We start from the raw sequence: 13133 nt of genomic DNA on the forward strand, positions 1-13133 counted from the left end.
TGCTTTCGTGTTCCTGTCAGCGCTTATCGTTTTGATGTGTAATTCTTTACATTCACGTCTGTGTCAAATTTCACGCTTCTGAAGAGGATTATCTTTCGTTATTAAAAATGTAGTTCGATTTTTTTTAACCTCATTAGGTATCAATCACAATCTGTTTTTGTCTGAGGGCGAGGAAGCTGGCGCCACTATTACCAGACAATTTCATGTTAATAGTGTTACTAAGGGTTAATTGGTGTATTAGAAACTATAAAAAAAAAAAAAACGAATTTTGGTACAATTCATGAATCTGAACTAAGCTCAAACTCATCTTCGCTTAGTCTGGAGACAGGTGTAAAAATTCATCATAATTAAGAAATTAATTAAAGTTTATATATACGAGCGTGTTGCTTTCAAGGCCGCACACGTGGCCGGTGTATCTCATTATAACTGCCTTAAAGTATTTATTAATTAAAATTCATGAATATTTATTATTAATTTCAAGTTTCGATTTTATTGCACTTCTGCAAATTGGTTTCTGCTCTTAAATCTTTATTTTACCTTCGCATGTCACTTTTTACCTAATCTCGTTTTCTACTTCTGTGAAGTAATTTAAATCTGTCATTTAAAATGTACTCTGAGGTACGATAGTTTTTCATTCTTGTTTTCATTAACCCTTTCCTTTTAACTACCACCCTTACTTTTACTTTCGTTTTTTAATGTGACTTATTTTTCAGTGTATGTACCTTGCTAGTCAACTCTGAGTTATTTTGATTTATTATCTATTCTAAAGAACATATCGATTTGTTCTAGTATTTTTGCATTTCCTTATTTGTCCGAGAAATTCAAAGTGTTCTGTAATATACGTAGCGTGGAGAACAAGAAAGTCTATCAATAAATAAAAAAAAATACTAATTCTAAAAAGATGACCGAGTCTCCCTCATGTCTAGAATACGAGGAAGAACGTGGAATTTTGCGTTCTTTAGAAAGTGAAATCACAGGCGAAAGTTAAACACTTTAGATTTTCTGTGATAAACAGTTTATTGTCAAGAAACCTTTTTGTCAAACAAGTGGATATTCCTCTTCTAAATTACGCTTTTTCGCCTGGATATGAAAACATTTCAGCTCCTAAATAAACACGACAAAGTTAACGAACAATATTGCATTTTTTTTTGTCAGCTTACTGTTTCGTTCCTAATGGACTCCGCGGTATTTTAGGATGAATCATCTATCTCCCGTGACTCAATTCATTTTTCTTTTTTTTTTATGAGGCATGCGCAGTAAACACCTAGTGACGTAGGTGTGTGATTGTGTGTGTGCGATTATGTGTGTGTGAGATAGTGACCTTGACACGTATTCTGCTTTGTTTTGGTTGTTGACGAGGATACACCAGCTGTGGAAATGGGCGCAATCAACAGAGTTTAGATGAAATCACTTTGACGGAAGAGATTGTACAAATCACAGAGTAAAAAATTAACTGTGTGAATATCTGTACCTTAACTTCACTAGGGTTTATTTACGCAAAAACTGTACCGACAACAGAGGAGTTAATTGACAAAATTACCGAGAAAGCTAATGCTGAATAAACGCAGAGAAAAATTATAAAAATAGCTAAAAAGAAGGAATTACACAAAGGTTAGTAAACCGAATATGAGTAGAATTAAAGAAATGGTGAATGACTAAGATGAGTAGGTCCAGGATTTAATAAAACAAAAAATAAAAGCTGCGTAAATCCTAAGTTAAAATCTCCCATCTAAAAAGACAGAAAACGGATCGGGGCAAAATTCGGTCCCTCATGACAATATAGGACCCGACAACGCAGCCCTCCCTCTCCTAAGGATTCTTTTACATCTGAAGATGAACATTTTGGGAAAAGTCTCAACGAAGGACCTCAGTGAAGGATGCAGCGTGAGGACAAATAACGGAGCCAAAATTGATCTGATGAATGTTGGGTATCGTATAAACCAGTGTTTCTTAACCTTTTTATTACCACGCCCCCTCTAAGAGTTGGTCCTTCCCTCCACGCCCCCCCTTGCATCTATGAGTAAATTTCCCACCCAGATTTAAAGGAAAATGAAAAGAAAAGAGAAAGAGAAGGGGTTTCGAGGGATAGGGAGGGAGATAAATAATTATAAAACATGGCAAGCCCAACGAGTCTGACTAGAGTAGTAGACTATAGGAAACTAACGTTATAAGGCGATACGTTTGCATTTTTCTTATAAACTTCTGAATATTAGTTCCTCACTCTTGTTAAGAGAATATCGAAAGTAATCAGAGAATTTTTAAATTTTCTCTAGGGCTCGCGCCTCCCTTGTCAATTGCTGACGTCCCCCAGGTTGAGAACCACTGATATAAAATGATGTTTTGAGTGATATCTACCAGATATGCTCTTGAACCAATTGGGTGCACATATTTTACAAGAGAAAAACCAACATATAGCTATTTACTTTGTGAACTTGAAATTACTTTCGTCGGGGAGTTTGAATAAAAAATATATTACAGTATAAAAAATTGAGAGAACCGTGAGTCAATAATATCAACGTCATTAAAACAGTCCCCCCCCCGCCCCAAGACTTGGCATAGGTCAAAAGGTGAGTAATGTTGCAAAACAAAAACGATAAAATCAGGTTACATGATGCAGTGACTAAGCAATACCTTGACATTAAGCACTGCTTTATGCTGGCCGAAATCAAAGGACAAGATAACAGACATTCTCGAAGAAGTCACCTGATACTAGCTGATGAGTCAGAACAGGTGTGAGTCAGAACTACAGCTGTGGCGTGCATGATCGAGGCAGAGCTATCTGACCTGAAATCAGTCCCAGAGACCCTTGCAGGCCGATTAAATCTCCGGTATTTAACCATAGCAGAAATCGTGATTGGGATTAAGATAGTCATAGGTCTGGCTATAGGAGTCGATACAAAAGCCGCCCCCCGCCTTCTTCCAATCACCACCCCTATCCTCCATCTATCAGAGATATGATCATAACAGTCATACGAAGAACAGTAACAAGAAAATAGAAAAATAATTGTGGATAATCCAACCATCCTATGATCATTATACAGATGGAGCAGTGAAGTACAATTCAAGAATTGTTATAGTAATGGTTATAAAAGACGTTTATGCCGTCTTTACCAGAATAATGATTAAGGAATAGGCATGGGTGATATGTCCGCTAAGTCTACCCATACGAATTAAAGTGAAACGGAAGTGTTGTTGACGATCGAGCACATTAATGCACAGTCTCTTCTTACTCAGAAGGATGAAATACAATTGTTAATCAGTTCTAGAAAAACTGTTACACTTTCTATGAGACATGGCTACTTCCGAGTCGGAACCATAATTTTGTACATATACCGAATTTTAAAGTATATTATTATTATTATTATTATTATTATTATTATTATTATTATTATTATTATTATTATTCAGAAGATGAACCCTGTTCATATGGAACAAGACCACAGGGGCCATCGACTTGAAATTCAAGCTTCCAAAGAATATGGTGTTCATTTGAAAGAAGTGACAGGAGATAATAGGATATACAGAAAGAAGCGATCAGTTATTAGAAAAGAGAAAAAAATAAATTAACAAATCAAATATTTAGGAGGGGACCAAGGCAGAAAGGTGAGGTTTCCATCTTTTATCTTAGGAACTGTTTATCGACATCTTCGTGCATTAAAGCAGGGATTCTTAACCTTTTTCAGCGCCACTACCCCTTGATATCTCTGAAAATTTTCTTGTATCCCCATCCAATATAAATACAATACAAACATATGAAAGGGATTTGTGACACAAACCTTGCTGAGAAATAATTAGATGTACCAATGCACTGCCTATCATGTCTCGTACCACCAGGTTTAAGGTTTCGTACCCCTTGGGGGTACAGGTACCCCAGGTTAAGAACCACTGCATTAAAGGAATCACTGGATCTTAGAAAAAAAAAAGCTCTTTGTCACACGGGGCTAAAGATTAAACCGGTTTTTATAAACGGCGATTTAATTAACGATTCATTCACTACAGATAGATCATCTGGTGTTATTAACAGAAACGTAACGACCCAAGTAATAAAAGATATATATTAATGAATATCTATCTCAGTGTAATGCATATGAATCTACCTAACTACAAACATGAGTGCATAACTGATGTACATCCACAGGCGGGTTCACTTGAGCATACAAATATATAATCCATCTTGTTATTACAGAGAACAAAATTCTGCACTAAGACAGTTTATATGATCAAGTCCATAAAAAAATCATTTATACGTACGTAATGCAAGCACACATATATACTATATTTATAAACTAAAATGCCATTAGCTACTTGTAATTTTCATCTAATGAAAAAGAACTCTTATATTTTCCTTAAAAGTCATAGTAACCTGGCATTAATCATAAAAAAATATATAAAAACAGAATCCCCTCCAAATGCCGTTGCTGTATACAGCTACAAAATAACACACCTTCCAATTATGAGTACAGTATGTCACTGCATGTAAATCATCAGGATTCTTCTTTCAATATAAAACCGAAATTCCTACTCACAGTTTCTATCATTCATCAGTGGTTTAAGTTTCCTTTGGATCTGCAAAAGTTTCTACTTTAGGCGCCATACCCAAGGATAGCACAAGAACGCAAAAACTATCCGAGAGTAAACAACATAAGCCTAGAAAGAGGAACTAGAATGACTCGCGTCCCCAGTGCACTCATCTCTGTTTAATATCAAAGTCTGTGAGCGTTACACCAGAAGAGAGCACCTCACATCTACTATGACTTGATGTCAGATAGACACTGTGCAACCATCCATATAATGAACTACATGACTTGGCAAGTTCTTGTCCTTTATGAACGAGATTACTAGACTATGCGAAATGGCACCATACACTCCTTCTGACTTATCAGTGCAAAGCTATGGAACTCCGTTCTCTTCTGTATTTCCCAAACACGAAAAGCAGCCTAGCACAGAAAAAAACAAATGCACAAGTAAAGAATCAATTACATAAGAGAAATAACAAGAAAAGTCAAGAAGATAAATAAACTGAAAATGAGACTCATGTGCGCATGCTCGATAGAAACGCATTTGTACCAAAACTGAACTTTTACAGGCTGCTCTATGAGCAAGAGTCCGTGCTGGCATAAAGCCAGCTGAATCATAAACAACAACATCAGGCCTGAACTTCATGGCTAAGATGATCATTCCATAACAGATTTACAGCTGGTATAAAACCACAAGAAAGTTGTACGTTACTGAACCTCACAAAATCTGCGTAGTCATATTTGTAACATAGGACTAGAGGAGGCTGGGTCTGAAATAAAAACAATGAATTTCTTTCCCGACCAAAGATGGTAAGTGAAGATAACATACTTTTCCTAGAATATAAATGAAAAGAAATAATTAAACACTTTTGTATAAAATCAGATAGTAAAATAACCACAGACTAACACGAAAATCTAAACTATGTTTGCATAGATTTTGGAAAAAAACTCTAAATACCGAAAAAATAAGACAACAACAAACCCCGATAGAATAGACTTTAAAAAATCACACGCACACACACACATTGTAACAAACACCCAAGACAGTGACAAGCGCGGATTGCACCGAACTTGAGGAAAAAAGGCAACTAAAAGCAGAGAAAGCTTGACACCTATAATCACGGAAACAACTTTAGACTAACAATGGCAAATCATAACCGCAAAGAATTGGAGAAAATAACCAAAATGACCACAAAATTTTGTCAGGCTCCAGCTCCTTTGTTATATATATATATATATATATATATATATATATATATATATATATATATATATATATATATATATATATATATATATAGTGTGTGTGTGTGCGTGTCTGTTTTTGAGTGTATAATATGCAGAAAGATTTCTCAGTTATAAGAAGAAGAGATAATTTTGAAGTATAAGTATTTCTACCAAGTTGCACAAAAAATATATCTATTATTATAGCTTTGGCTTAAGTTCGGTGGATTTGGCCATTATAAAAGGTGACAAAGTCCACAGAAGAGTTTGGATAAAAGCCTAATACTAGCACGAGAATGGCTGTCGAGGTGTATAGCGAACTTGGAGTGTACGTCTGCACTAACCAACCAAACCAACGGAATACTTCAAGCACATTCTTTTAAAGCCTCCCATATGTCTGTTGACTAATTTCGTTATGTACCAGCTAATTATTCGAGTAGTGTTGGTTGCAGTCTGAGTGGGAAAAGGCATAGGACTTGCATGTTGCAATAAACATTACCAACATATCTGTACATTTGAAATTTAATAAAAAAATGAACAAATACAAACTAGCACAGGTAAATGCACCTTCAAGTACATTCGAAAAAGAGCCCTCACCAGAGGCTAAAGAGAAACATTACACAGCATATGGCATTAAGTGTAAATACCTGAGATTTCCCTCTGTCGAAAATAGTTCAGTTAATCGTAAAGCAAAGTATAAGAAAAAGGAACTGATGTTGAGTGGCACCATGAAGAAACAGTAACTGAAACAAGTAGAAAGTAGGAGAGCAGAATTTCGTGCACGCAAAGGAAAAGTAAGGAAAGAAAGTTGTGTTACTGAGGTGGCTGAAAACACTTTAGCCAATTATAAACTTTCAAGAGTTGATGAAATGCTGGAAACTGCAAGAAAAACATCGACTGAACAATGTTCAAGAAATAGTGATGTGAAAAGATTCCTGTGGCTGAACCAGTGTTATTTTATGTTAAAAAGACCTAATCATCTAGCTTGGACAATCGATAACAAGTAAAAAATGCGCCGAAGCAATTGAGTTTTCTGTATATTGTATAATCAAGGCCATCGAAAATAGAGCTACCTTTCGGTGGTCTCGGTATAATGCTTTATGAGCCGCCGCCCATGAAGCTTTAATCACCGCCCAGTGGGGGCCTGGCCTATATCGTTGCCATATGCACGATTGTGGCTAACTTTAACTTTAAATAAAATAAAACTGAGGCTAGAGGGCTGCAATTTGGTATGTTTGATGACCGGAAGGTGGATGATCTACATAGCAAGTTGCAGCCTTCTAGCCTCAGTAGTGTTCAAGCTCTGAGGGCGGACAGAAAAAAGTGCGGATGGGCAGGCAAAGCTGGCGCAATAGCTTTCTTTTCAGAAAACTAAAAAGAATCAGTGGTAAGTCAATTATAAAAAGTATGAATTTTGTATAACTACTGTACATTTTTAAAATTAATTTTGAGTAAAAAAGCACGTTAAAAGAAGAAAAAAAAAAAAACAAAGAATGTCACAAAAGAATGAAAGCAGTTTTGGGGAAGGAATTTTTAAAATGAATAAGACAGATCATATTAGTGAATTGAATTGAATATAGAATTTAGACTAAAGGCCAAGCACTGGGACCTATGAGGTCATTCAGCGCTGAAACGGAAATTGACAGTAAAAGGTCTGATAGGTGTACCAGGAGGAAAACCTCTGCAGTTGCACTATGAATCAATTGTTAGGAGAGGCTGGAAAGTTGGATGGAAGAAAGAGAATATGAAAGGAGGTACAGTAAAAGGAAAGAAAGGGGTTGCAACTTGGGGCCGAAGGTACGCTGCAAAGAACCGTAAGTAAAGCCTACAGTCACCGCCTGAGGTGCACTAAGGGTGCTAACCCACTACGGGGGGATCATTTTGGTGGTCTTACACCTTACAAAGTTTGCTCACGTGCCACAGAAAAGCCTTCGTAGGAGATCTAAGATTTTAGCCCTAACTGAATTCGGTCTGGATGATTCAGTATATAACTGTAGGTTTTATCATTTTGTTATAAATCTGGCGTAGCACATACCATCATACAAAAGGACTGCTCATACAAGCAATATGCAGTGCTAGTATCACACACTGTGATTTAAAATTGTATCACATCACTGTACCACTGAGGCCATCAGTAATTTACAATTCATTAGGTTAACAACTTGGATGGACGAAGTGATATATGTGGAATTATTTTGGTTAGATACGTGAAATTTTTTACTAAAGATTGTTTTGCCTTCCAAGACCACTGATTAGGACTAAAACAAAGAATATTTAGTGTATATTTACAAGGGATAGCAGGAAACAAAACAAGAAACTCCTGGAGAGTTAACAGTTAATGCCTCAGCACACACACACACGGAGAGAGAGAGAGAGAGAGAGAGAGAGAGAGAGAGAGAGAGAGAGAGAGAGAGAAGTAAAGGATACCAGAAAGCTGATCAACAGAGGAGCGAATCGATCGACCAAAGCCCTTATGTTGAGGACTGATTGTATGGCATTAGGCTTAAAGGTCTATACCGATATCCAACCGATACAGAAATAATCCTCCTTCGGAGCGAACTTGGTGTCTTGAAAGTATTCAGCTTTCACTTCATACCAACGAAGTCACGCCTCTCTCTCTTTTAAAGTAAGTCCTCGCGAAATCTTGCGAACAAATTATAATCGAATAAAAACAGACAACTGCAAGATTAGTACCAGAAGCGGTAGTAAGCTACCGCACATGAACAGAACTGGTTTTGCTGCTTGCTAATCTTGCTGTAGCTGTCTGTGTGTGTCTCAATGCAGCTGTTGTGAAGGCGCAAAGGCTGAGAGAAGGAAGTGGTTACGGGAGACACACAGGAAGAAGGGGGAAGGGGAGGATACGGGGGTTGGGGTGTGGTGGGGAGGGTTACTGTTTGTGTGGAAAGACTAGATCTCTCTTCCTCCTACTACCAGCAAAGCGGACAGAGCTCGTAGTCGAGGAAAACTACTTAATTATGAAGAAAACTGGAATTGATTGAAAGGCCTCGATCAAATAAATTTCCTTTACTGTAGATGTTACGTAGGTACATGTGTGCATAAATAATAATGTAGTTAGTGTATTATATGCACAGACAGATTTATGTCTTATCAACACAACTAGTACGTTTCATTATGTGCACGTGCATACATCTGTAAAGATATAAGCACATACACATAACGTACGTTTCTTTGCCTGTGGCAAGAATGCAAAAAGTGTGTAACATAGATATATCTGTTCTACAAGGAAGTAAATCCAGAGAGGACGGCTCGTAATCAAACAGACCTCAGAACACAAGGCCGGAAGGTGCTTGAGTAATTTTGAGAATGTATGTACAATTGTTGACGATGTAACACCATGAGATTGATATAGAAATGTTACGTCTACTTGCTTGTTTAATATGTTAAGTGTATTAATGGATGGAGTGATACGATAAGACAGTAAACTTAAGTGAAAAGTTATGGCATAAGAAATTGTGAATGGTTGATGTTTGCAAGTAGTACTAGGGAAGGTTTAAGGGCAGAAACTGGTGGAAGTGTCAGGCTGTTTACGACAGGAGAAAGCTGAGAGTAAATAAAAAAATTTTTTTGCTCTAAACAATTTATCCTTTCTAACATACATCCTCAACACCCTTTATTTACCTTTCTATCAGTTCTATCATGAACATTATTTAGGTGCATGTAGGCCACATACAGCTCTTTCCCTGTACTTTCAAACTTCTCTCATAACTGTGTTATAATAAATACTTGATCCACATGCCTATTACCTTGTCAGATTCTGCACTGTTCTTCCCCTATCAAACCCACTGTCATCTGATTTATCTCTCAGTCACAATCCTATTAAACATCTTCCCTGGTATATTCAGCAAAACCCTGCACCTTTCTCCTCATACAAAGGAACGATGATTCCTCTCACCCATTCCTTTGGGACCTTTCCTTCGTCCAGACATACCTTACAGCCACTGGTCAGCCACTCAATCACACTTTCACCACCATACTGCAGCATCTCAGCTGTTATCCCTTCAACGCCTAGTATCTTCATTTTTCAGTCTCTTGGCTGACCTCTTGAAGTCGCCGATGATTGCCATAAGCATTATCAAACTTACCCTGACACCTTCCCTCTTGCGTCATGCAGCTACACCTCTTTCCTGTCTTCCGCATTCAACAAATCCCAAAAATAGTCAATCCATCGACCAAGGACTGCATTCTCTTTGGACAGCATCTCTCCGTTTGCATCTTTTATTCTGTGATCCATTCTTCATTAACATTTATATTTGTAATTTAATAATTTCAGAATAACTTCTTAATCTCTTTCAAGTCCTTTCTAAGCTTCTTTTTAATTTGTTTTCTATTACAGGTATCCTTTCCTGTCTCTCACCAATTTGCGAATCTGTATACGTGTATACACAACTGGTTATATATATATATATATATATATATATATATATATATATATATATATATATATATATATATATATGTATATGTGTGTGTGTGTGTGTGTGTGTGTGTGTGCGTGTGGTTTATGCGTGTTCGTGTGCGTACCCACACACTGATACCCTTCACAATGTGCCGACTCATACAGAGTACGACCAACGGAATGTACTTCATTTCCTTAACATTACGCATATCATAATTTCGACACTGTTTAGAGAGTAACCTTTCAAGTATCGAACGTCAAAAGATCTAGAATAAATTTGATGAAAGAATCTAAGTATGGAAACTGAAAAGTAGGGAGAAGAAAAACATGATGCAAAAGAATGTTCAAGTCATAATACATAGATTTCATTCAAAGAAGCTTTTGTATAGGTTAAGTGTTTTGGTAACTAAAATTGAACTCTTAGTCGCCCAAAACAGCTGGTCTCGCCAGACAAAGTACAGAAGGATTTCCCATCTCCTTTAGAGTAACTGGAAGTTTTTCATAAACGCTCATTTTTCAGAAACTATATTTCCTATACTCTGCGCATGAGGTCAATGTCGTACAACTGATCGGTAGTTCCGATAAACCGGGATTCAGCTGTATTTTATTACTTTCCTATTTCAGCCCATGGCTTTCTCATCTTTAAAATTAGTTGACAAAACAGTTAATACGAGAACTTAACCTATGTTATCTTGACTGATAAACATTATCCATAATTCATTTAAAATATAGTTTTCAAAAGTGTATGACAGTTATAGCTCAAGGTTACCATGCTATTTTCCGGATAAGTTAAAAAAGTGAAGGTACTAGCCATCTGCTTCTCAGTACGGAATTTGGAATGAGGTTGCTAGCCCCATACCCTTCACATTTTTGATCGGGACCACCATAGTCGTCAAAATACCAGGCACCTAAAGGTCAACTGAAGCACTATGGGTTGTTTTAAGGAGCATTCCCATCTGCGTTAGGGCCTCCTATATACGTACATTAAACATAATATATATATATATATATATATATATATATATATATATATATATATATATATATATATATACACACACACACAGTAGATATTACATGCATACATTATATATATATATATATATATATATATATATATATATATATATATATATATATATATATATATATATATATATATATATATATATATATATATTTATATATAATACACGAAACATGATATGCTTCCTAAGAAGGTAAATTATCCCTTGGTTATTACGTACTAAGTGGATCTTGCATAACACGTTCCGCATAACAGTTGCACAAGTGTAACCTAATAGAACATTAAAACGGGATGAGATACAATGAAAAATTTTGTTTACTTTCACTATGAGATACAAGGCGTCTTTTTTCACATTACCTGGAATTTCAAGGTAAGTCCAGAGGGTCGATGTAACTTTTCCTTCTAGCCTCAAACCTCAGATTCACTTAATCACATGTGAAATATGTCAATACAAGGCATCGTGATTTTTTCCTTATTATTCCACAAGATCCGCGTCACTTCCAGCTTCGACAGACTCTTGTGCGCCACTGAAAACACAAGAGGTTCCTCATCGAGAAATACTCCTCCTGCGGAATTATGCAGATCCACGAGAGAATGACTCGAATGCAGAGGAAGGCATAATGAGATGAGAATCAGGACTCGGTAATGTAGAGGAGGAGAATAAGAGAAGAAAGAGAAAAAATAATGCATAAATATTGACCATGGTAGATGAGACTCAGGACTTGATAACTGTAGAGGAGAATACGAGAAAGGGATAAAAGAAAATAATGTGTAAATATCGACCATAGTAGTTGAGATTTAGGATTCGATAATTGTAGAGGAGAGAAAAATAATGCGTAAATATTGAGCAAAGCCTATGAGACTCAGGACTTGATAATTGTAGAAGAGAATAACAGGAGACAGAGAGGAAAAAAACAGTGTAAATATTAACCATAGTAGATGAGACTCATGACTCGATAATTTTAGAAGTGAATAAGAGGAGAAAGAGAGAAAAATATTATGTAAATATTGACCATAGTAGGTGAGACTCAGGGCTCCATAATTATAGGGGAGAATAAGAGGAGGGAGATGAAAAAATGATGTGTAATTACTGACCCTACTAGATGAGACTCAGGACTTGATAACTGTGGAGGGGAAAGAGAGAAAAAACAATCTGTAAATATTGCCCATGGTACATAGATGAGACTCAGGGCTTGATAACTGTAGAGGAGAATAAGAGGAGGAAGAGGAAAAAGTAATGTGTAAATACTAACCGTGGAGTTATGATTATCTTGATCAAATTTCGATTCTTTTTAAACTTTCAGCACTGCCTTTCACTGATTAATCAGACAGACACCAGCGAATAGCAAGCGCCTTTAGTAACAGAAACAGGTTTAAAGATGATAAATTATAGTCTTTTATATAAAAAAATTTTCTCGTCGTTTCCTCGTCGAATATCTTTCTTCATGGTTCTACAAAAAAAAAAAAAAAAAAAAAGAATAGCTGCCTCTCACATGAAAAAGAATTTATTCTCGTGTCAAGCAACCCGGAAGAAAGGAAATGATTAAATCCTTTGAAGATATAATGGCTTAGAATAAAATAAAAGAAAATTTGAAGTTGGAATGAGGAGCTCATGACGACAAGCGTAGTGGCATGCACTTGCAATTTTATGTACGTGCATATTTGCGTGTGTGAATTCTGATTATATCACCGTTTCATATGTAGGGGATTGCATATACAGACCGCATGAGTTCTATAATATTTCTGACACTAACAATGTACACACAGGCTAACTATAGCTGTGTACAGCCAAAGTATGCAATATATATATATATATATATATATATATATATATATATATATATATATATATATACTGTATATATATACATATATATTAATATATATATTTATATATAAATGTATATCTATAAATATCAATGTATATATATATATATATATATATATA

The 13133-nt window shown here is 36.0% G+C and overlaps 1 protein-coding gene across 3 annotated transcripts in view; it reads right to left on the reverse strand.

Annotated features, from left to right (window-relative positions):
• Positions 1–13133, reverse strand: part of LOC136856646 (uncharacterized) — a 120333-nt gene that overhangs the window by 90461 nt on the left and 16739 nt on the right. The window contains exon 1 of one of the 3 annotated variants that reach the window (XM_067134715.1): positions 11543–11716. The exons of the other annotated variants lie outside the window; for them this stretch is intronic. The gene's annotated coding sequence lies outside the window, so the exon portion shown is untranslated. Of the gene's footprint in view, positions 1–11542; positions 11717–13133 lie in introns of those variants that run through there. 3 annotated transcript variants of the gene reach the window in all.

The sequence above is a fragment of the Macrobrachium rosenbergii genome, chromosome 3 (genome assembly GCF_040412425.1).
Source record: "Macrobrachium rosenbergii isolate ZJJX-2024 chromosome 3, ASM4041242v1, whole genome shotgun sequence".
Taxonomy (NCBI): Eukaryota; Metazoa; Arthropoda; class Malacostraca; order Decapoda; family Palaemonidae; genus Macrobrachium; species Macrobrachium rosenbergii.